General features: G+C 40.2%; 1 protein-coding gene and 1 pseudogene across 1 annotated transcript in view; both read left to right on the top strand.

Annotated features, from left to right (window-relative positions):
- The window catches only part of LOC121003545, a 114,014-nt pseudogene extending 105,673 nt beyond the window's left edge, over nt 1-8,341 (top strand).
- LOC121003515 overlaps nt 1-20,955 on the top strand; it is a gene marked incomplete at its 5' end in the record, with an annotated part of 1,598,977 nt that overhangs the window by 144,701 nt on the left and 1,433,321 nt on the right.

The following is a 20,955-nucleotide window of genomic DNA, read 5'->3' as shown; positions in this document are numbered from 1 at the left end:
ACAGTATATATGAGGCGCAAACAGTTAAAGGAGTTGTCTCATCTGAAACAATGGGGGCATATGACTAGGATTTTCCCCCATAGTCTAATAGGTGCGGGTCCAACTGCTAGGACCCACACCTATATCGAGAACAGAGCGGGCCAAAGTGGTGGCTGGAGGACTCTGGTCCGGCCACCACCAAGCGCTCTCCCCATAGAAGTGAATGGGAGTGCACTGTGCATGACCGGCCACTGTTTCCAGGGCCTGACAGAAATAGCCAAGCCAGTGCCGAGCCAGTGCTGTGCATGCACAGTGCACCCTCCACTACTTTCGAGGTTCCGTTTAGGCGATAGGTGCGGGTCCAAGTGGTGGGACCGCACCTACTAGACAGTAGGGGTATATCCTAGCGAAATACCCCCATTGTCTCAGATGAGACAGCCCCCTTAATATAAAAGCATGAAAAAAGGAAGATGTTATGGTGTGGGCCATGCAGTTTGTTTACTTGACAGTGACAGGACTGAGATTTGGAGAGACCTCGGTGTGCACAGTGTCCTAGCTGCAGTGATGATGTTCGGGTCACAGGATTATTCTTTGGCGCTATATGTAGTTGTGTAATCGGGAAAGGCTGCAGGATAAGGCTACATTCACACAACAGTTCAAATGGCACACAGCTGTTTTTAGAATTGAAGTCAATGGCGCTATTCACGTGGCAATTTTTTTTAAGGCGAGTGAATAGTGTTTGTGAAAAATGGGACATGCCCTATTTGTGGCCGTTTTCACTGCCGGATGGACCCTATGTAAATCAATGGGACTATTTTTAATGGCCATTTAGACAGGAGTGCATCCATGTAATGGCCATTTAAAATGGGTACACTAGTGGAAAATGGACATTTAGGGGTTAAAATAAAAATAAATTGCCTTATCCGCTTGCACATACAAAGGCAGTCTCTCTTGGTGCTGAAGGACCTGTGCTACCAATGTGATGACATCACCATGCTCTCCCAGCATTATTGCTTAGGAGCGCATGGTGACATGATCCCACTGAGAGTGTAGGTCCTTTAGCACCAAATGAAGAGCGACTTTTCTCTATGCGTGCAAGTGGATGAGAGGAGTAAATTATAATTTTTTTTCCATAAAAACAAAACTTTGCACATTATTAACATTACTAATTATTTCTGATGGGGGCCACCCTGGGGGACATTATTACTAACTGGGGCCACTATGAGGGACATTATGTATACTACAGGGATTGGTAATTAACCACCTCAGCTCCCCTAGCTTAAACCCCCTTAATGACCAGACCACTTTTTACAATTCTGCACTACACTACTTCCACGGTTTAGTGTTGAATCTATTTTTATTATATAGAAAAAACAAATCAATCATACATAGCAACCATGACATTGTATGAAAAAGATATCTCCATTTCCAAATCCACGTGAAACATATAATATAGTGCAAAGATGAATTTAGAGAACAACATAACTCCCTGGGCCGCAACAATGCGGACCAAAGAAGACCATTACCACAAAATAAATACTTAAAGAGAGATTCAGCAATGAGAGGTACAAAAAGTGTAACTTGAAGAGCCTTGACTGCTGAAAGGGATGGTAAAAGGAACTTAGGTCAAATTCCTAGGTCACTCAATAATGGCAAGTTAAACAAAAGGCTACTGATATGTAACTCATAGTGAAACAGACTAAAGCGTTAAACTAGCACAGACAGGGGGACAGACAAGAACACAACACGACGAACAAAAGACAGGGGAGGGAAGGGAGGAGGGTGGGAATAGGGGAAAGACACGAAAGCATATCAAGGGGGCCAGGTGCAGTCACCTGTGTCCAGCCAGATTTGGAAACGAGAAGAGCTCCTAAATTGCTGCCAGGGTTCCCAGGTCAGTGTAAATGTTTGGATTTGGTTAAAGGCCTCGGCTTCCATCTCTTCCATCCTGAATAAGGCATCTAGGGCACGTATCCACGTAATTCTCTGCAAATTGTCCAAAGATCTCCACTGACGTGGGATGATCTGTCTCATAGAAAGAACAAATGTTCTAAGTACTCCTTTTTTGACATGTTTGATCCTGCCCGGAAATATAGAGAGCAAGGCAATCAAAGGGGAAGGAGATATAGAAGACCGGTAAAGAGCATTATACAGAGCAAAAACATCTTGCCACAAAGGGGCAACCCCAGGGCAGTCCCACCAAATGTGGAGCATGGAACCAACCTCTGTTTGGCAACGCCAACAGATGTTGGGGACCGATGGGTAAAAATGGTGCAACTTAACCGGAGTCCTATACCAACGTGTAAGGATCTTTATGATTCAACTCCTGTAAGCCACAAGACATGGATGATTTATGCGTAAATAAGAGGGAGCGATTCCATTGCTCAGAGGACAGGGAGAACGTCAATTCACTCTCCCAACCAGAGGCAAACCCAACACCTCTCATCTGTTCAACGAGTGATAAGTCCTCAACCCCGCCGGCACCCAGCAAGCCACTTTCACGGTTTATTGCTTGGTCATACAACTTACCACCAAAATTTATTTTACCTTCTTTTCTTCTCACTAATAGAGCTTTCATTTGGTGGTATTTCATTGCTGCTGACATTTTTACTTTTTTTTGTTATTAATCGAAATTGACTGAAATTTTTGCAAAAAAATGAAATTTTCCACTGTCAGTTGTAAAATTTTTCAAATAAAACTACATTTCTATATACATTTTTCTCTAAATTTATTGTTCTACATGTCTTTGATAAAAAAAAATGCAATAAGTGTATATTTATTGGTTTGCGCAAAAGTTATAGCGTTTACAAACTATGGTACAAAAATGTGAATTTCCGCATTTTGAAGCAGCTCTGACTTTCTGAGCATCTGTCATGTTTCCTGAGGTTCTACAATGGCCAGAAAGTAGAAACACCCACAAATGACCCCATTTCGGAAAGTAGACAGCCTAAGGTATACGCTGATGGGCATAGTGAGTTCATAGAAGTTTTTATTTTTGTCACAAGTTAGCGGAAAATGATGTTTTTATTTATTTATTTTTTTCTTACAAAGTCTCATATTCCACTAACTTGTGACAAAAAATAAAAACTTCCATGAACTCACTATGCCCATCACGAAATACCTTGGGGTGTCTTCATTCCAAAATGGGGTCACTTGTGGGGTATTTATACTGCCCTGGCATTTTAGGGGCCCTAATGCGTGAGAAGTACCGGTAGTTTGAAATCCAAATGTGTAAAAAAATGCCCTGTGAAATCCTAAAGGTGCTCTTTAGAATTGAGGCCCCTTTGCCCACCTAGGCTGCAAAAAAGTGTCGCACATGTGGTATTGCCATACTCAGGAGAAGTTGGGCAATGTGTTTTGGGGTGTCTTTTTACATATACCCATGCTGGGTGAGAGAAATATCTCTCTAAAAGTAAACTTTTCCCATTTTTTTTTTTTATACAAAGTTGTCATTTTAGAGAGATATTTCTCTCACCCAGCATGGGTATATGTAAAAAGACACCCCAAAACACATTGCCCAACTTCTCCTGAGTACGGCGATACCACATGTGTGACACTTTTTTGCAGCCTTGTACCTTTTTAGGAGGGCATTTTTAGGCATTTGGATTCCAGACTTCTTCTCACGCTTTAGGGCCCCTAAAATGCCAGGGCAGTATAAATACCCCAAAAGTGACCCCATTTTGAAAAGAAGACACCCCAAGGTATTCCGTGAGGGGCATGGCGAGTTCATAGAAGATTTTTTTTTTTTTGGCACAAGTTAGCGGAAATTAATTTTTTTAAATTTTTTTTTTCTCACAAAGTCTCCCTTTTTGCTAACTTGTGACAAAAAGTTCAATCTTTCATGGACTCAATATGCCCCTCAGCGAATACCTTGGGGTGTCTACTTTCTGAAATGGGGTCATTTGTGGGGTGTGTTTACTGTTCTGGCATTTTGGGCGGGGCAAAATTGTGAGCAACCCTGTAAAGCCTAAAGGTACTCGTTGGACTTTCGGCCCCTTTACGCACCTAGGCTGCAAAAAAGTGTCACACGTGGTATCGCCGTACTCAGGAGAAGTAGGGCAATGTGTTTTGGGGTGTATTTTTACATATACCCATGCTGGGTGAGAGGAATATCTCTGTAAATTGACAACTTTGTATAAAATTTTTTTAAAAGTTGTCATTTACAGAGATATTTCTCACACCCAGCATGGGTATATGTAAAAATACACCCCAAAACACATTGCCCTACTTCTCCTGAGTACGGCGATACCACGTGTGACACTTTTTTGCAGCCTAGGTGCGCAAAGGGGCCCAAATTCCAATGAGAATCTTTACGATTTCGCAGGGCATTTTTTACGCATTTGGATTCCAAACTACTTCTCACGCTTTAAGGCCCCTAAAATGCCAGGGCAGTATAAATACCCCACATGTGACCCCATTTTGGAAAGAAGACACCCCAAGGTATTCCGTGAGGGGCATGGTGAGTTCCTAGAATATTTAGTTTTTTGGCACAAGTTAGCGGAAAATGATTATTTTTATTTTTTATTTTTCTTACAAAGTCTCATATTCCACTAACTTGTGACAAAAAATTAAATTTTACATGAACTCACCATGCCCCTCACGGAATACCTTGGGGTGTCTTCTTTCCAAAATGGGGTCACATGTGGGGTATTTATACTGCCCTGGCATTTTAGGGGCCTTAAAGCGTGAGAAGAAGTCTGGAATATAAATGTCTAAAAAATTTTACGCATTTGGATTCCGTGAGGGGTATGCTGAGTTCATGTGAGATGTTATTTTTTGTCACAAGTTAGTGGAATATGAGACTTTGTAAGAAAAAACTGAAAAAAAAAAACAATTTCCGCTAACTTGTGCCAAAAAAAAAATATCTTCTATGAACTCGCCATGCCCCTCAAAAGTGATCTTTATAGCACCGCAGCGATTTTATGGTGTTTTTGCAGTGATCAGAAAAAAATATATTTCTGTCACTGCGGTGGGGCGGACTGAACGCTAGTGTGCGCACAAGATCAGGCCTGATCGAGTGAACACTGCGTTTTTTGTAGAGCCTATAGAACATGTCCTATTCTTGTCCGCAATTGCGGACAAGAAAAGGCATTTTCTATATAGTTCTGGCAATGTGCGGATCTGCAGAACACGGACACCGCGGATCCGCAAAATGCGGAAAGCACATTGCCGGTGTTCGTGTTTTTCGGATCCGCGGTGTCCGTGTTTTGCGGATCCGCAAAACACATACGGACGTCTGAATGGAGCCTTACAGGGGGGTGATCAATGACAGGTGGGTGATCAGGGAGTCTATATGGGGTGATCACCCCCCTGTCATTGATCATCTCCCTGTAAGGCTCCATTCAGACGTCCGTATGTGTTTTGCGGATCCGCGGATCCATGGATCCACGGATCCGCAAAACACATACGGACGTCTGAATGGAGCCTTACAGGGGGGTGATCAATGACGGGGGGTGATCAGGGAGTCTAATATGGGGTGATCAGGGGTTAATAAGTGACAGGGGTGGGGGGTGTAGTGGTGTTTGGTGCTAGTTACAGAGCTGCCTGTGGCTAAGAATGGCTAAGAAAAACTGAGTGTCCGTTTTTTATAGCTTTTTTTCACGAGTGAATGTAGCCTTAAGAGGTCATACAAAAAAGTCTCACCGCTGAACAGCAGATATTTCCTACCTGCCTGTGAATAAAGACCCCAAGATATCCTGACCCAGGTGACTAACACGGCATATTATCAATAGTAATTATATCTACAGGAAAAAAAACATGTTGAGGAGTTACCCAATGGTCAGTGACAGGACTGTGCTTCCTACTGTCCATTCTACTCTCCTTCCTCCGAGTCCAGCTGCTGTATCTGTCATCCATTATAGCCCAGGTCTCATTCCCCGGCCTGCACTCTCCCCAGCAGCAGGTGTGATGCAGTGATGTCATTGTACCTGCTGGGCTGAGAGGGAGAGCGCACAGACCTGAGATAATCCTCCGGCCTGTGCGCTCTCCTCAGCTCAGCAGGAGAGATGACGTCATCACATCATGTCTGCTGCTGGGAGGAGCATGATGTGCTCGGTATTACTTTTTTAACTTTATTCACAGTACAGGAGCTTCACTGATGTAAAGGGGACACTAAGGGACAGCACTACTGCAGGGGGGCGCACAAAGGGGGCACAACTACTGTGTGGACACATGAAGGGGACATTCTACGGAGAGGGGGCACTTAGGGCCCTTGCAGACGAGCGTTGGTCACGCTGTGAACCTACAGCACAGTGCAGCACCTGCCCTGAACTCCCAGCGCTGTTGGGGGTCACATAGCATTATATTGATTTATGATGCTATGTAATCCTTACAGTTCTGGAATGTATTGGATAACACTGGCATAATGCTACCAGTATTATCCAATACTTTCCAGAACTGTAAGGGTTACATAGCATCGTAAATAAATATAATGCTATGCAACCCAATCAGTGCTGGGAGGTCAGGCCGGGAGCTGAGCTGCGGACTCGCAGCGTGACCAACGCTCGTCTGCATGGGCCCTTAGGGAGCATCAGTTATGTGAAGAGGGCACTAAGGGGGAATTCCACTGTAAACGGGGCACTAAGGGGAGATAACTATTGTGTGGGGCACTAGGGGGGCATTCAGCGCTAGGAAATGTTTTATTTATAAATGACTGATTGGGTGGGGGTTGCATGGAAGTTGATCAAAGTGTAGCCCAACCTGGCCTAGTTATGCTCCTTGGTCTACTACTAGTTGTGGTCTGTTTGGCCACCACAGTTTTAGTCAATTCATATATAAATTTTACGCCATGTCTTGTTCTTTCTGTGGATTTTTTTATATGGAAAAGTTATAAAATTTCAATACAATTTTATGGTATATTATTAATCAATAATAAAATGTGTTTTATTCTTCGCAGATGACTATACCAGGAACTCAGAGAAACATCTGATATCTTTATATTTTGAAGTAGATAATTGTGGTATCACACGAGATACATTTGAAGAGCATGCCAATATCCAAGATATACCCTCATCCAATCACAGCAACAATGCATCATTTGATTCTTTTAAACAGGTCCAATCTTCTGATTCATCACATACTGTAACACAGAATAAAAGTCACAGAAAAGGTGTTAAACATCAAACAGCTCACGTAAGAGAGAAGCCATTTTCATGTTCAGAATGTGGGAAATGTTTTAGCCAAAAATCCTATCTTGTTATACATCAGAGAAATCACACAGGGGAGAAGCCATTTTCATGTTCAGAATGTGGGAAATGTTTTAAGAGTAAATCACATCTTGTTATACATCAGAGAATTCACACAGGGGAGAAACCATTTTCATGTTCAGACTGTGGGAAATGTTTTAAGGATAAATCAGGTCTTGTTGTACATCAGAGAAATCACACAGAGGAGAAGCCATTTTCATGTTCAGAATGTGGTAAATGTTTTCACCAAAAATCAAATCTTGTTATACATCAGAGAAATCACACAGGGGAGAAGCCATTTTCATGTTCAGAATGTGGGCAATGTTTTAACCGTAAATCGGATCTGGTTATACATCAGAGAAATCACACAGGGGACAAGCCATTTTTATGTTCAGAATGTGGGAAATGTTTTAACCATAAATCACATCTTGTTATACATCAGAAAATTCACACAGGAGAGAAGCCATTTTCATGTTCAGAATGTTGGAAATGTTTTAACCGTAAATCACATCTTTTTATACATCAGAGAATTCACACAGGAGCGAAGCCATTTTCATGTTCAGAATGTGGAAAATGTTTTAACCATAAATCAGCTCTTGTTACACATCAGAGAATTCATACAGGGAAGAAGCCATTTTCATGTTCAGAATGTGGAAAATGTTTTAACCATAAATCAGATCTTGTTATACATCAGAGAAGTCACACAGGGGAAAAGCCATTTTCATGTTCAGAATGTGGGAAATGTTTTAACCGTAAATCAGATCTTGTTGTACATCAGAGAATTCACACAGGGGAAAAGCCATTTTCATGTTCAGAATGTGGGAAATGTTTTAACCGTAAATCAAATCTTGTTGTACATCAGAGAATTCACACAGGAGAGAAGCCATTTTCATGTTAAGAATGTAAGAAATGTTTTAACCGTGAATCAGATCTTGTTATACATCAAAGAATTAACAAAGGGGAGAAGCCATTTTCATGTTCAGAATGTGATATATGTTTCACCCATAAATCATCTCTTGTTAATCATCAAAAAACCGACATATAAGAGAAGCCATCTTCATGCTTAGCCCGTTAGTGACCTCCCTTATGTGTTTTTATGGTGGTCACTAACTGGCTTTATTCCTTCAGATACTCCGTTTTATAGGGAGATAAAAAAGCGCCTTGATTTCAGTTACTAGATGTAGCTGAGGGCTTGGAGCGATGATTGGGACCGCTGTTAGAGCTCCCCAAACAAAGATAGTCTCCTGTATTGAATGAATATTGGTAATCAGAGGACAGATCCCGTTAAAATTGAAACTAATGTGTATTTTTATATATATCTACTCTAAACACAAATGTTTGGGGAGGGAAAATTAAAAAACAAACAAACAAAAAAAAAAACTGTATTCCACCCTGCCTGTGATCGGTATGGGGACCCTCCATTCCTGTAATACTGCAAATACAGCGGCCTATATGTGAAAGTCCAAAAAATAGAGCTGGATTTCCCCAAGAGCTAGTGTCCAGATATGTGGAAAAAGGGGTGTCATTCACACTTGTAAATGGCCAGTTATTTGCAGTCAAGTGGAATGACCGATAGGATGTAACATAGTTTATAAGGCTGAAAAAAGACATCTGTCCATCCAATTCAGCCTGTTATCCTAAAAGTTGATCCAGAGCAAGGCAAAAAAAAAAACTGTGAGGTAGAAGCCAATTTTCCCAACTTTAGGAGGAAAAAATGTGTTCCCGACTCCAATCAGAATAACTCTCTGGATCAACGACCCATCTCTAATAGCTATAGCCTGTAATATTATTACACTCCAGAAATACATCCAGGCCCCTCTTGAACTTTTAGTGAACTCACCATCACCACCTCCTCAGGCAGAGAGTCCCATAGCCTCACTGCTCTTATCGTAAAGACTCCTCTTCTATGTTTGTGTACAAACCTTCTTTCCTCCAGACGCAGAGGATGTCCCCTGGTCACAGTAACAGTCCTGGGGATAAATAGATGATGGGAGAGATCTCTGCACTGACCCCTGATATATTTATACATAGTTATTCGATCTCCCCTGAGTAGTCTTTTTTTCTAAAGTTAATAACCCTAATTTTGATATTCTTTCAGGGTACTGTAGTCCACCCATTCCAGTTATAACTTTAGGTGCCCTCCTCCTGAACCCTCTTCAGCTCTGCTATGTCTGCTTTGTTCACAGGAGCCCAGAACTGTACACAGTACTCCATGTGTGGTCTGACTAGTGGCTTGTAAAGTGGCAGGACTATGTTCTCATCATGGGTATCTATGCCCCTTTTGATGTAGCCTATTATCTAATTGCCTGACACTGGTTTCTACAGCTTAGTTTGCTGTTCACTAAAATTCCTAGGTCCTTTTCCATGTCAGTGTTACCCAGTGTTTTACCATTTAGTATGAACTGGTGACTTGCATTATTCCTTCCCATGTGCATAACCTTACATTTGCCAGTGTTAAACCTCATCTGCCATTTTTCTGCCCAAGCATCCAATCTATCCAGATCCCTCTGTAGCAGTATACTGTCCTCTTCTGTGTTAATTACTTTACACAGTTTAGTGTCATCTGCAAAAATAGATATTTTACTGTGCAAGCCTTCTACAAGATCATTAATAAGTATATTGAAGAGAATAGGGCCCAATACTGACCCCTGAGGTACCCCACTAGTGACAGTGACCCAATGAGTGTGTACCATTAATAACCACCCTCTGTTTTCTATCATTGAGCCAGTAACTTGCCCACATACAGACATTTTCTCCCAGTCCAAGCATTCTCATTTTATATACCAACCTTTTATGTGGTACAGTGTCAAATGCTTTGGAGAAGTCCAGATATACGACATCCATTGATTTGCCGCTGCCAAGTTTAGAACTTACCTCCTCATAGAAAGTGATTAAATTAGTTTGACATGACCGATCCCTCATGAAGCCATGCTGATATGGCGTTATTTGCTTATTTTCATTGAGGTGCTCCAAGATAGCATCTCTTAGAAAACCATCAAACAGTTTACCCATGACAGATGTTAAACTTACCAACCTATAGTTTCTGGGCTCTGGATAACAAATATATCGTGGCTCACCCTTACACGGTCTGTGGTCAAGGTGCTCTGTTTTTAGATGATTCACCCTATCATCCAAAAATGGTATTAACCCCTTTAGGACACAGCCTTATTTCACCTTAAGGACCAGGCCATTTTTTGCAAATCTGACCAGTGTCACTTATAGTGGTGATAACTTTAAAACACTTTGACTTGTCCAGGCCATTCTGAGAGAGTTTTTTCGTCACATATTGTACTTCATAACACTGGTAAAATGAAGTAAAAAAAAAATATTTTTATTTATAAAAAAATACCAAATTTACCAAAAATGTGTAAAAAATAGCAAATTTCCAAGTTTCAAGTTCTCTACTTCTATAATATATAGTAATACCTACAAAAATAGTTATTACTTTACATTCCCCATATGTATACTTCATGTTTGGATCAATTTTGGAATGATATTTTATTTTTGGGGGATATTACAAGGCTTAGAAGTTTCAAAACCCACTTTTTAGGGACCAGTTCAGGTCTGAAGTCACTTATTGAGGCTTACATAATAGAAACCACCCAAAAATGACCCCATTCTAAAAACTACACCCCTCAAGGTTTTCAAAACTGATTTTACAAACTTAGTTAACCCTTTAGGTGTTCCACAAGAGTTAATGGCAAATGGTGATAAAATTTCAGATTAGATTTTAGATTTTTTGGCAAATTTTCAATTTTAATCCATATTTTCCAGTAACAAAGCAAGGGTTAACAGCCAAACAAAATGCTATATTTATTGCCCCGATTCTGTAGTTTTCAGAAACACCCCATATGTGGCCGTAAACTACTATACGGGCACACAGTAAGGCGTAGAGGGAAAGGTGCGCCGTATGGTTTTTGGAAGGCAGATTTTGCTGGACTGTTTTTTTTTTTACATCATGTCCCATTTGAAGCCCCCCTGATGCACCCCTAGAGTAGAAACTCCATAAAAGTGACCCCATCTAAGAAACTACACCCCTCAAGGGATTCAAAACTGATTTTACAAACTTTGTTAACCCTTTAGGTGTTCCACAAGATTTGATGGAAAATAGAGATACTATTTCAAAATTTCACTTTTTTGGCAGATTTTCCATTTTAATAATTTTTTTCCAGTTACAAAGCAAGGGTTAACAGCCAAATAAAACTCAATATTTATGGTTTTTATTCTGTAGTTTACATAAACACCCCATATGTGGCCGTAAACCGCTGTACGGGCACACGGCAGGGTGAAGAAGAAAAGGAATGCCATACGGTTTTGGAAGGCAGATTTTGCTGGACCGGTTTTTTGACACCATGTCCCATTTGAAGCCCCCCTGATACACCCCTAGAGTAGAAACTCCAAAAAAAGTGACCCCATTTTAGAAACTACGGGATACGGTGGCAGTATTGTTGGTACTAGTTTAGGGTACATATGATTTTTGGTTGCTCTATATTACACTTTTTGTGAGGCAAGGTAACAAGAAATAGCTGTTTTTGTTTGTTAGATCATGTAATATTTTTATAGAGCAGATTGTCACGGACACGGCGATACCTAATATGTATACAATTTTTTATTTATGCAAGTTTTACACTACGATTTCATTTTTGAAACCAAAAAAATCATGTTTTAGTGTCTCCATAGTCTGAGAGCCATAGTTTTTACAGTTTTTGGGCAAATATCTTGGGTAGGGTATGATTTTTGCGGGATGAGATGACGGTTTGATTGGCACTATTTTGGGGTGCATATGACTTTTTGATCGCTTGCTATTACACTTTTTGTGATGTAAGGTGACAAAAAATGGCACCTTTTTTTACGGTATTCATCTGAGGGGTTAGATCATGTAATATTTTTATAGAGCAGGTTGTCACGGACGCGGCGATACCTAATATGTATACAATTTTTTTATTTATGTAAGTTTTACACAATGATTTCATTTTTGAAACAAAAAAAATCATGTTTTAGTGTCTCCAAAGTCTGAGAGCCCTAATTTTTTCAGTTTTTGTGCGATTATCTTAAGTAGGGTCTCATTTGCGGGATGAGGTGACGGTTTGATTGGTACTATTTTGGCGTACATACGACTTTTTTGATCACTTTTATTACCTTTTTTGGGTAAGGTGGGCAAAATTTCAATTTCATCATAGTTTTTTATTTTATTTTTTATGGCGTTCACCGTGGGGGTAAAGTAACATGACCGTTTTATAGATCAGGTCGTTACGGACGCGGTGATCTCAAACATGTTTAGGGAATTTTATTTTTATCATTTTTAATAAGTGATAAATGTGGATTTTTTTTATTTTTACTTTTTTTTTCACTTTTTTTTGACCCACACCCTTTTGGTTCTTGAAGATCCAGTGGGTATGATGTCTGTATAATACAGTACAGTACACTATATAGTGTACTGTACTGTATTTTCACTTCTGCCTTTAGCAGAAGTCTAATCAGCACCATGGACAGCCTCTGATCAGAACCATGGACAGCCGGACGCCTGTGAGCAGGCACCGGGTTCCGATCACCGCCCGCCTTTGGCTTGAGAAAGGCTCATGTATGAGCCGAAACGTCGCTCTTTGCCACCATATGGGTGAATAAAAACACACTGTTTTACTGAAGAACCATCTGGAGTGCAGTCTGATTTTTGCTCTTTATAAGTGGGTAAGCACCTGTTACCATACTTGGACCTTGCACCCGCTCTTTTCCCGTATATCCCTTTTTTTGGGTCGTCATAATTTTCCTGTATAAATCGTTGGTTGTTACGATAAAAAATGTCAGTTAAATATATCATATAGGAGACACACACAGTGATATTTGAGAAGTGAAATGAAGTTTATTGGATTTACAGAAAGTGTGCTATAATTGTTTAAACAAAATTAGGCAGGTGCATAAATTTGGGCACTGTTGTCATTTTATTGATTCCAAAACCTTTAGAACTAATTATTGGAACTCAAATTGGCTTGGTAAGCTCAGTGACCCCTGACCTACATACACAGGTGAAAGCCAATTTGAGTTCCAATAATTAGTTCTAAAGGTTTTGGACTCAATAAAATGACAACAGTGCCCAAATTTATGCACCTGCCTAATTTTGTTTAAACAATTATAGCACACTTTCTGTAAATCCAATAAACTTCATTTCACTTCTCAAATATCACTCTGTGTGTCTCCTATATGATCTCATATATGATATATTTAACCCCTTAGGGACCCATGACGTATCGGTACGGCATGGTTCCCGAGTACTTAAGGACCCATGACGTACCGGTACGTCATGTGTTGTTCCAATCACCGCCACCCGGCGGGCGGTGATCGGAACAAGGTGCCTGCTTAAATCATTGAGCAGGCACCTCGGCTAAATGCGGTGATCGGAACAAGGTGCCTGCTCAAATCATTGAGCAGGCACCTCGGCTAAATGCGCGGGGGGGTCCTGTGACTGCGGCTTTTCTAAGTTGCGGCGGCGGTGGTGCCATCGGGTCCCCATGGGGCTGTGGGGGGGACCCGATGGCATGGAAGGCAGCACGATGTCTAAGGAAGGCATCGCGCTGCCTTCCGGTGAAGAGCCTGTGAGATCCAGCCCCCTGGATCTCACAGGCCGAAAGCTGTATGAGTAATACTCAATGTATTACTCATACAGCCAATGCATTCCAATACAGAAGTATTGGAATGCATTGTAAAGGAATATACCCCCCAAAGTTCAAGTCCCAAAGTGGGACAAAAAATAAAGTGAAAAAAAAAAGTTTAAAAAATAAAGTGTTCCCCCGCAAAAAAATTAAAGTTTCAAGTAAAAATAAACAAAAACGTCATTTTCCCCAAATAAAGTAAAAGATGGGGGAGAAAAAAAAGTATACATATTAGGTATCGCCACGTCCGTATCGACCGGCTCTATAAACATATCACATGACCTAACCCCTCAGATGAACACCGTAAAAAATAAAAACTGTGCTAAATAAACCATTTTTTTTGTCACCTTACATCACAAAAACTACAACAGCAAGCGATCAAAAAGGCGTTTGCCCACCAAAATAGTACCAATCTAACCATCACCTCATCCCGCAGAAAATGAGCCCCTACCTGATACAATCGCCCAAAAAATAAAAAAAACTATGGCTCAGAATATGGAGACACTAAAACATTTTTTTTGTTTTTAAAAAAGCTGTTATTGTGTAAAACTTACATAAATAAAAAAAAAGTATACATATTTGGTATCGCCGCATTCGTATCGACCGGCTCTATAAAAATATCACATGACCTAACCCCTCAGATGTAAACACCGTAAAAAATAAAAAATAAAAACTGTGCTAAATAAACCATTTTTTGTCATTTTACATCACAAAAAGTGTAATAGCAAGCGATCAAAAAGTCATATGCACCCCAAAATAGTGCCAATTAAACCGTCATCTCATCCCGCAAAAATCATACCCTACCCAAGGTAATCGCCCAAAAATTATGGCTCCCAGACTATGGAAACACTAAAACATTTTTTTTTTTGTTTAAAAAAAGAAATCATTGTGTAAAACTTACATAAATAAAAAGTATACATATTAGGTATCGCCGCATCCGTGACAACCTGGTCTATAAAAATATCACATGATCTAACCTGTCAGATGAATGTTGTATATAACAAAAAATAAAAACTGTGCCAAAACAGCTATTTCTTGTTACCTCGCCTCACAAAAAGTGTAATATAGAGCAACCAAAAATCATATGTACCCTAAACTAGTACCAACAAAACTGCCACCCTATCCCGTAGTTTCTAAAATGGGGCCACTTTTTTGGAGTTTCTACTCTAGGGGTGCTTCAGGGGGGCTTCAAATGGGACATGGTGTCAAAAAAAAAACAGTCCAGCAAAATCTGCCTTCCAAAAACCGTATTGCATTCCTTTCCTTCTGCGCCCTGCCGTGTGCCCGTCCAGCGGTTAACGACCACATATGGGGTGTTTCTGTAAACTACAGAATCAGGGCCATAAATATTGAGTTTGGTTTGGCTGTTAACCCTTGCTTTGTTACTGGAAAAAATTTTGTAAAATGGAAAATCTGCCAAAAAAGTGAAATTTTTAAATTGTATCTCTATTTTCCATTAAATCTTGTGGAACACCTAAAGGGTTAACAAAGTTTGTAAAATCAGTTTTGAATACCTTGAGGCGTTTAGTTTATAGAATGGGGTAATTTTTGGGTGGTTTCTATTATGTAAGCCTCGCAAAGTGACTTCAGACCTGAACTGGTCCCTAAAAATTGGGTTTTTGAAAATTTCTGAAAAATTTCAAGACTTGCTTCTAAACTTCTAAGCCTTGTAACATCCCCAAAAAATAAAATATCATTCCCAAAATGATCCAAACATGAAGTAGACATATGGGGAATGTAAAGTAATTATTTTTTGGAGGTATTACTATGTATTATAGAAGTAGAGAAATTGAAACTTGAAAATTTGCAATTTTTTACAAATTTTGAGTAAATTTTGGTATTTTTTTTTATAAATAAAAAAAAAATAATTGACTTCATTTTACCAGTGTCATGAAGTACAATATGTGACGAAAAAACTATCTCAGAATGGCCTGGATAAGTCAAAGCGTTTTAAAGTTATCAGCAAAAAAATGGCCAAGTCCTTAAGGTGAAATAGACCAGGCAACATTTTTCCAGTCTTCAACAGTCCAATTTTGGTGAGCTCGTGCAAATTGTAGCCTCTTTTTCCTATCTGTAGTGGAGATGAGTGGTACCCGGTGGGGTCTTCTGCTGTTGTAGCCCATCCGCCACACCCAGATAATTGCATTAATGAGAAATAGAACAGGTGTTCCTAATAATTCTTTAGGTGAGTGTGTATGTATAATATATATATATATATATATATATATATATATATATATATATATATATATATATATATATATATATACACACACACACACTACGTGCAGAATTATTAGGCAAATGAGTATTTTGACCACATCATCCTCTTTATGCATGTTGTCTTACTCCAAGCTGTATAGGCTCGAAAGCCTACTACCAATTAAGCATATTAGGTGATGTGCATCTCTGTAATGAGAAGGGGTGTGGTCTAATGACATCAACACCCTGTGGTAAAGGGCAGAGAGCTCCAGTCCGACTCAGACGCCAGCAAGGTGGAGGTGGAGTACTGGTTTGGGCTGGTATCATCAAAGATGAGCTTGTGGGGCCTTTTTCGGGTTGAGGATGGAGTCAAGCTCAACTCCCAGTCCTACTGCCAGTTTCTGGAAGACACCTTCTTCAAGCAGTGGTACAGGAAGAAGTCTGCATCCTTCAAGAAAAACATGATTTTCATGCAGGACAATGCTCCATCACACTCGTCCAAGTACTCCACAGCGTGGCTGGCAAGAAAGGGTATAAAAGAAGAAAATCTAATGACATGGCCTCCTTGTTCACCTGATCTGAACCCCATTGAGAACCTGTGGTCCATCATCAAATGTGAGATTTACAAGGAGGGAAAACAGTACACCTCTCTGAACAGTGTCTGGGAGGCTGTGGTTGCTGCTGCACGCAATGTTGATGGTGAACAGATCAAAACACTGACAGAATCCATGGATGGCAGGCTTTTAAGTGTCCTTGCAAAGAAAGGTGGCTATATTGGTTACTGATTTGTTTTTGTTTTGTTTTTGAATGTCAGAAATGTATATTTGTGAATGTTGAGATGTTATATTGGTTTCACTGGTAAAAATAAATAAATGAAATGGGTATATATTTGTTTTTTGTTAAGTTGCCTAATAATTATGCACAGTAATAGTCACCTGCACACACAGATATCCCCCTAAAATAGCTAAAACTAAAAACTACTTCCAAAAATATTCAGCTTTGATATTAATGAGTTTTTTGGGTTCATTGAGAACATGGTTGTTGTTCAATAATAAAATTAATCTTCAGAAAATACAATTTGCCTAATAATTCTGCACTCCCTGTGTATATGTGTGTGTGTGTGTGTATATGTATATATGTATATATATATATATAAATAAAGAATACAAGAAACTAACAAACACAACAGAACCACAATAAAAACGCACGTGCGTTTTCTGCTCTTTTGGTCAACTTTGTGTCCTTATGTATTATGTGATCACAACTACTGTATTCTGGGATCACAATTGGTATGGAGATAATTGCGCAGATACTACGAACAATGAAGAAATAAAGAGACACAGAGACTTTCAGAGGCAGCAGAATTGAGAGTCCCGGGTAGCCTAAGCATATAGATATATGCATATATAAGTATCAATAAGGGCAATAAAATAAAAAACGCAAGAGAACCACAACATAAACGCAAGTGGGTTTTTTATCCAATCCACTTCTCATCCCCTAGGACAGTATACTCTCTTGATGGCAAAGATGTCAAAGGTTTCTACTAATCTATATTTGAGAAAGTAAATTTTGGTCGGAAAGGATTGGATGAACACACCAAATCCATTCCATGTTTTAGGTGGGTTTTTAAGTCCGAACACTATAAAAGAAGGGGTAGTTTCATTATACACCAAAGCCACTGAGGAAGACGTTGTCACCTCGAAAATGCGTCTGGCTGTTTCGGAATAGAGAACTACCCACCTAAAACTTTATATAAGATTCTATCTTGTATTTTTATTAAAAGGACTGAACCCTTGAAAGATCCTGCAGAGTCAAATACTGAAACGTCACCATCTGACTTTCTCTGTGTCACCGCCAGCTCTCTGAGAAGGTCTGGCAGACGTTCTTCTGTACCTCTTGCACCTTTCCTTCTCCCAGCTGTCACCTATTTACACTAATTGCCTCCCTTTTATATTCCCTCCCATACTGCCTCACTTTGTGGTTTATACTACTTCCTGGATTGAAGTGTTCACTGTTGGAGACTTCTGTTACTGCTTGTTCAGATAAGTCCTTTCATGTTTTGTGTTTCCTTGCTGGCTTGAATCTAGGTGACCCTGACTCCCTCCGTATTAAGTGCAGGGAGCCGGTGGTCGTGTCCCCTCACTATTATAGGGTTTTCAGGTGTCACACAGTCGAGGTACGAGGGCATGCAATCGTCTACCTCTGAGACCCTTGTATGTGCTTAGCAGTCAGGGTGAGCTCTTAGGGTTTTATAGGGGTCACCTTTATGCTCCTTAGTTTGGGATCAAGCCAGTCGGTTGTTTATCCATAACTTCCAGCTATCTGCCACATCATCCGTGACACTCTGCATCATGTGCAGTATCACATGACAGTGCTTATTTGCTGGATCACGTGGGATGTCGAGGTCTACGCATCGCATAGTTCGGGGACTGCATCGTAGGATCACGTGGGACACCGAGGTCCGCACATCACATAGTCCGGAGTCTGCAACGTACCGGGCATCTTTGAGGTTGCGACACGGCTTACTTTTTCTTGCAACTGTATATAAATAGGTATGTGAACCCTTTGGAATGATACGGATTTCTGCACAAATTGGTCATAAAATGTGATCTGACCTTCATCTAAGTTACAAAAATAGACAATCACAGTCTGCTTAAACTAATAACACACAAAGAATTAAATGTTACCATGTTTTTATTGAACACACCATGTAAACATTCACAGTGCAGGTGGAAAAAGTATGTGAACCCTTGGATTTAATAACTTGTTGAACCTCCTTTGGCAGCATTTACTTCAACCAAACGTTTCCTGTAGTTGCAGATCAGGTGTACACAACGGTCAGGAATAATTCTTGACCATTCCTCTTTACAGAACTGTTTCAGTTCAGAAATATTCTTGGGATGTCTGGTGTGAATCGCTTTCTTAAGGTCATGCCACAGCATCTCAATCAGGTTAAGGTCAGGACTCTGACTGGGCCACTCCAGAAGGCGTATTTTCTTCTGTTTCTGTTGTTGATTTACTTCTATGCTTTGGGTCATTGTCCTGTTGCAACACCCATCTTCTGTTGAGCTTCAGCTGGTGGAAAGATGGCCTTAAGTTCTCCTGCAAAATGTCTTGATAAACTTGGGAATTCATTTTTACTTCGATGATAGCAATCCGTCCAGGCCCTGATGCAGCAAAGCAGCCCTAAACCATGATGCCCCCACCACCATACTTCACAGTTGGGATGAGGTTTTGATGTTGGTGTGCTGTGCCTCTTTTTCTCCACACATAGTGTTGTGTGTTTCTTCCAAACAACTCAACTTTGGTTTCATCTGTCCACAGAATATTTTGCCAGTACTGCTGTGGAACATCCAGGTGCTCTTGTGCAAACTGTAAACGTGCAGCAATGTTTTCTTTGGACAGCAGTGGCTTCCTCTATGGTATCCTCCCATGAAATCCATTCTTGTTTAGTGTTTTACGTATCGTAGATTCGCTAACAGGGATGTTAGCATATGCCAGAGACTTTTGTAAGTCTTTAGCTGACATTCTAGGATTCTTCTTCATCTCATTGAGCAGTCTGCGCTGTGCTCTTGCAGTCATCTTTACAGGACGGCCACTCCTAGGGAGATTAGCAGCATTGCTGAACTTTGTCCATTTATAGACAATTTGTCTTGCTGTGGACTGATGAACAGCAAGGCTTTTGGAGATACTTTTATAACCCTTTCCAGCTTTATGCAAGTCAACAATTCTTAATCGTAGGTCTTCTGAGAGCTCTTTTGTGTGAGGCATCATTCACATCAGGCAATGCTTCTTGTGAAAAGCAAACCCAGAACTGGTGTGTTTTTTATAGGGCAGGGCAGCTGTAACCAACACCTCCAATCTCATCTCATTGATTGGACTCCAGTTGGCTGACACCTCACTCCAATTAGCTCTTGCAGAGGTCATTAGGGGTTCACATACTTTTTCCACCTACACTGTGAATGTTTACATGGTGTGTTCAATAAAAACATGGTAACATTTAATTATTTGTGTGTTATTAGTTTAAGCAGACTGTGATTGTCTGTTGTGACTTAGATGAAGATCAGATCACATTTTATGACCAATTTGTGCAGAAATCCATATCATTCCAAAGGGTTCACATACTTTTTCTTGCAACTGTAGGTGCACAGACAGAGGAGCCAAGTCTGCTGACCACCGAACGGAGGTAAGAGGCTGTGCATCAGGGGGACGCCCCAGATGCCAGTCCCACTAATATCACCCAGTCTCCAGGGAGACTCCAGTTATATGTCATACTAAACTACTTATGTCTGGCAAATCACATTTTGGATTGCTAATATAATAAGCGGTACTGACAACTTTTTTATTTTTTTGGGGATTATTTATTGATATATATATATATATATATATATATATATATATACACAGAACAGACCAAAAGTTTGGACACGCCTTCTCATTCAAAGAGTTTTCTTTATTTTCATGACTATGAAGGCATCAAAACTATGAATTAACACATGTGGAATTATATACATAACAAACAAGTGTGAAACAACTGAAAATATGTCATATTCTAGGTTCTTCAAAGTAACCACCTTTTGATTTGATTACTGCTTTGCACACTCTTGGCATTCTCTTGATGAGCTTTAAGAGGTAGTCCTCTGAAATGGTCTTCCAACAGTCTTGAAGGAGTTCCCAGAGATGCTTAGAACTTGTTAGCCCTTTTGCCTTCACTCTGCGGTCCAGCTCACCCCAAACTATCTCGATTGGGTTCAGGTCCGGTGACTGTGGAGGCCAGGTCATCTGGCGCAGCACCCCATCACTCTCCTTCATGGTCAAATAGCCTTTACTTTCAAAGTTTTCCCAATTTTTCGGCTGACTGACTGAACTTCATTTCTTAAAGTAATAAGGGCCACTCGTTTTTCTTTACTTAGCTGCTTTTTTCTTGCCATAATACAAATTCT

Source organism: Bufo bufo, chromosome 6 (genome assembly GCF_905171765.1).
Source record: "Bufo bufo chromosome 6, aBufBuf1.1, whole genome shotgun sequence".
NCBI lineage: Eukaryota > Metazoa > Chordata > Amphibia > Anura > Bufonidae > Bufo > Bufo bufo.
Note: the sequence above shows the minus strand (reverse complement) of the source record. Positions and strands in the feature narration are given on the sequence as shown.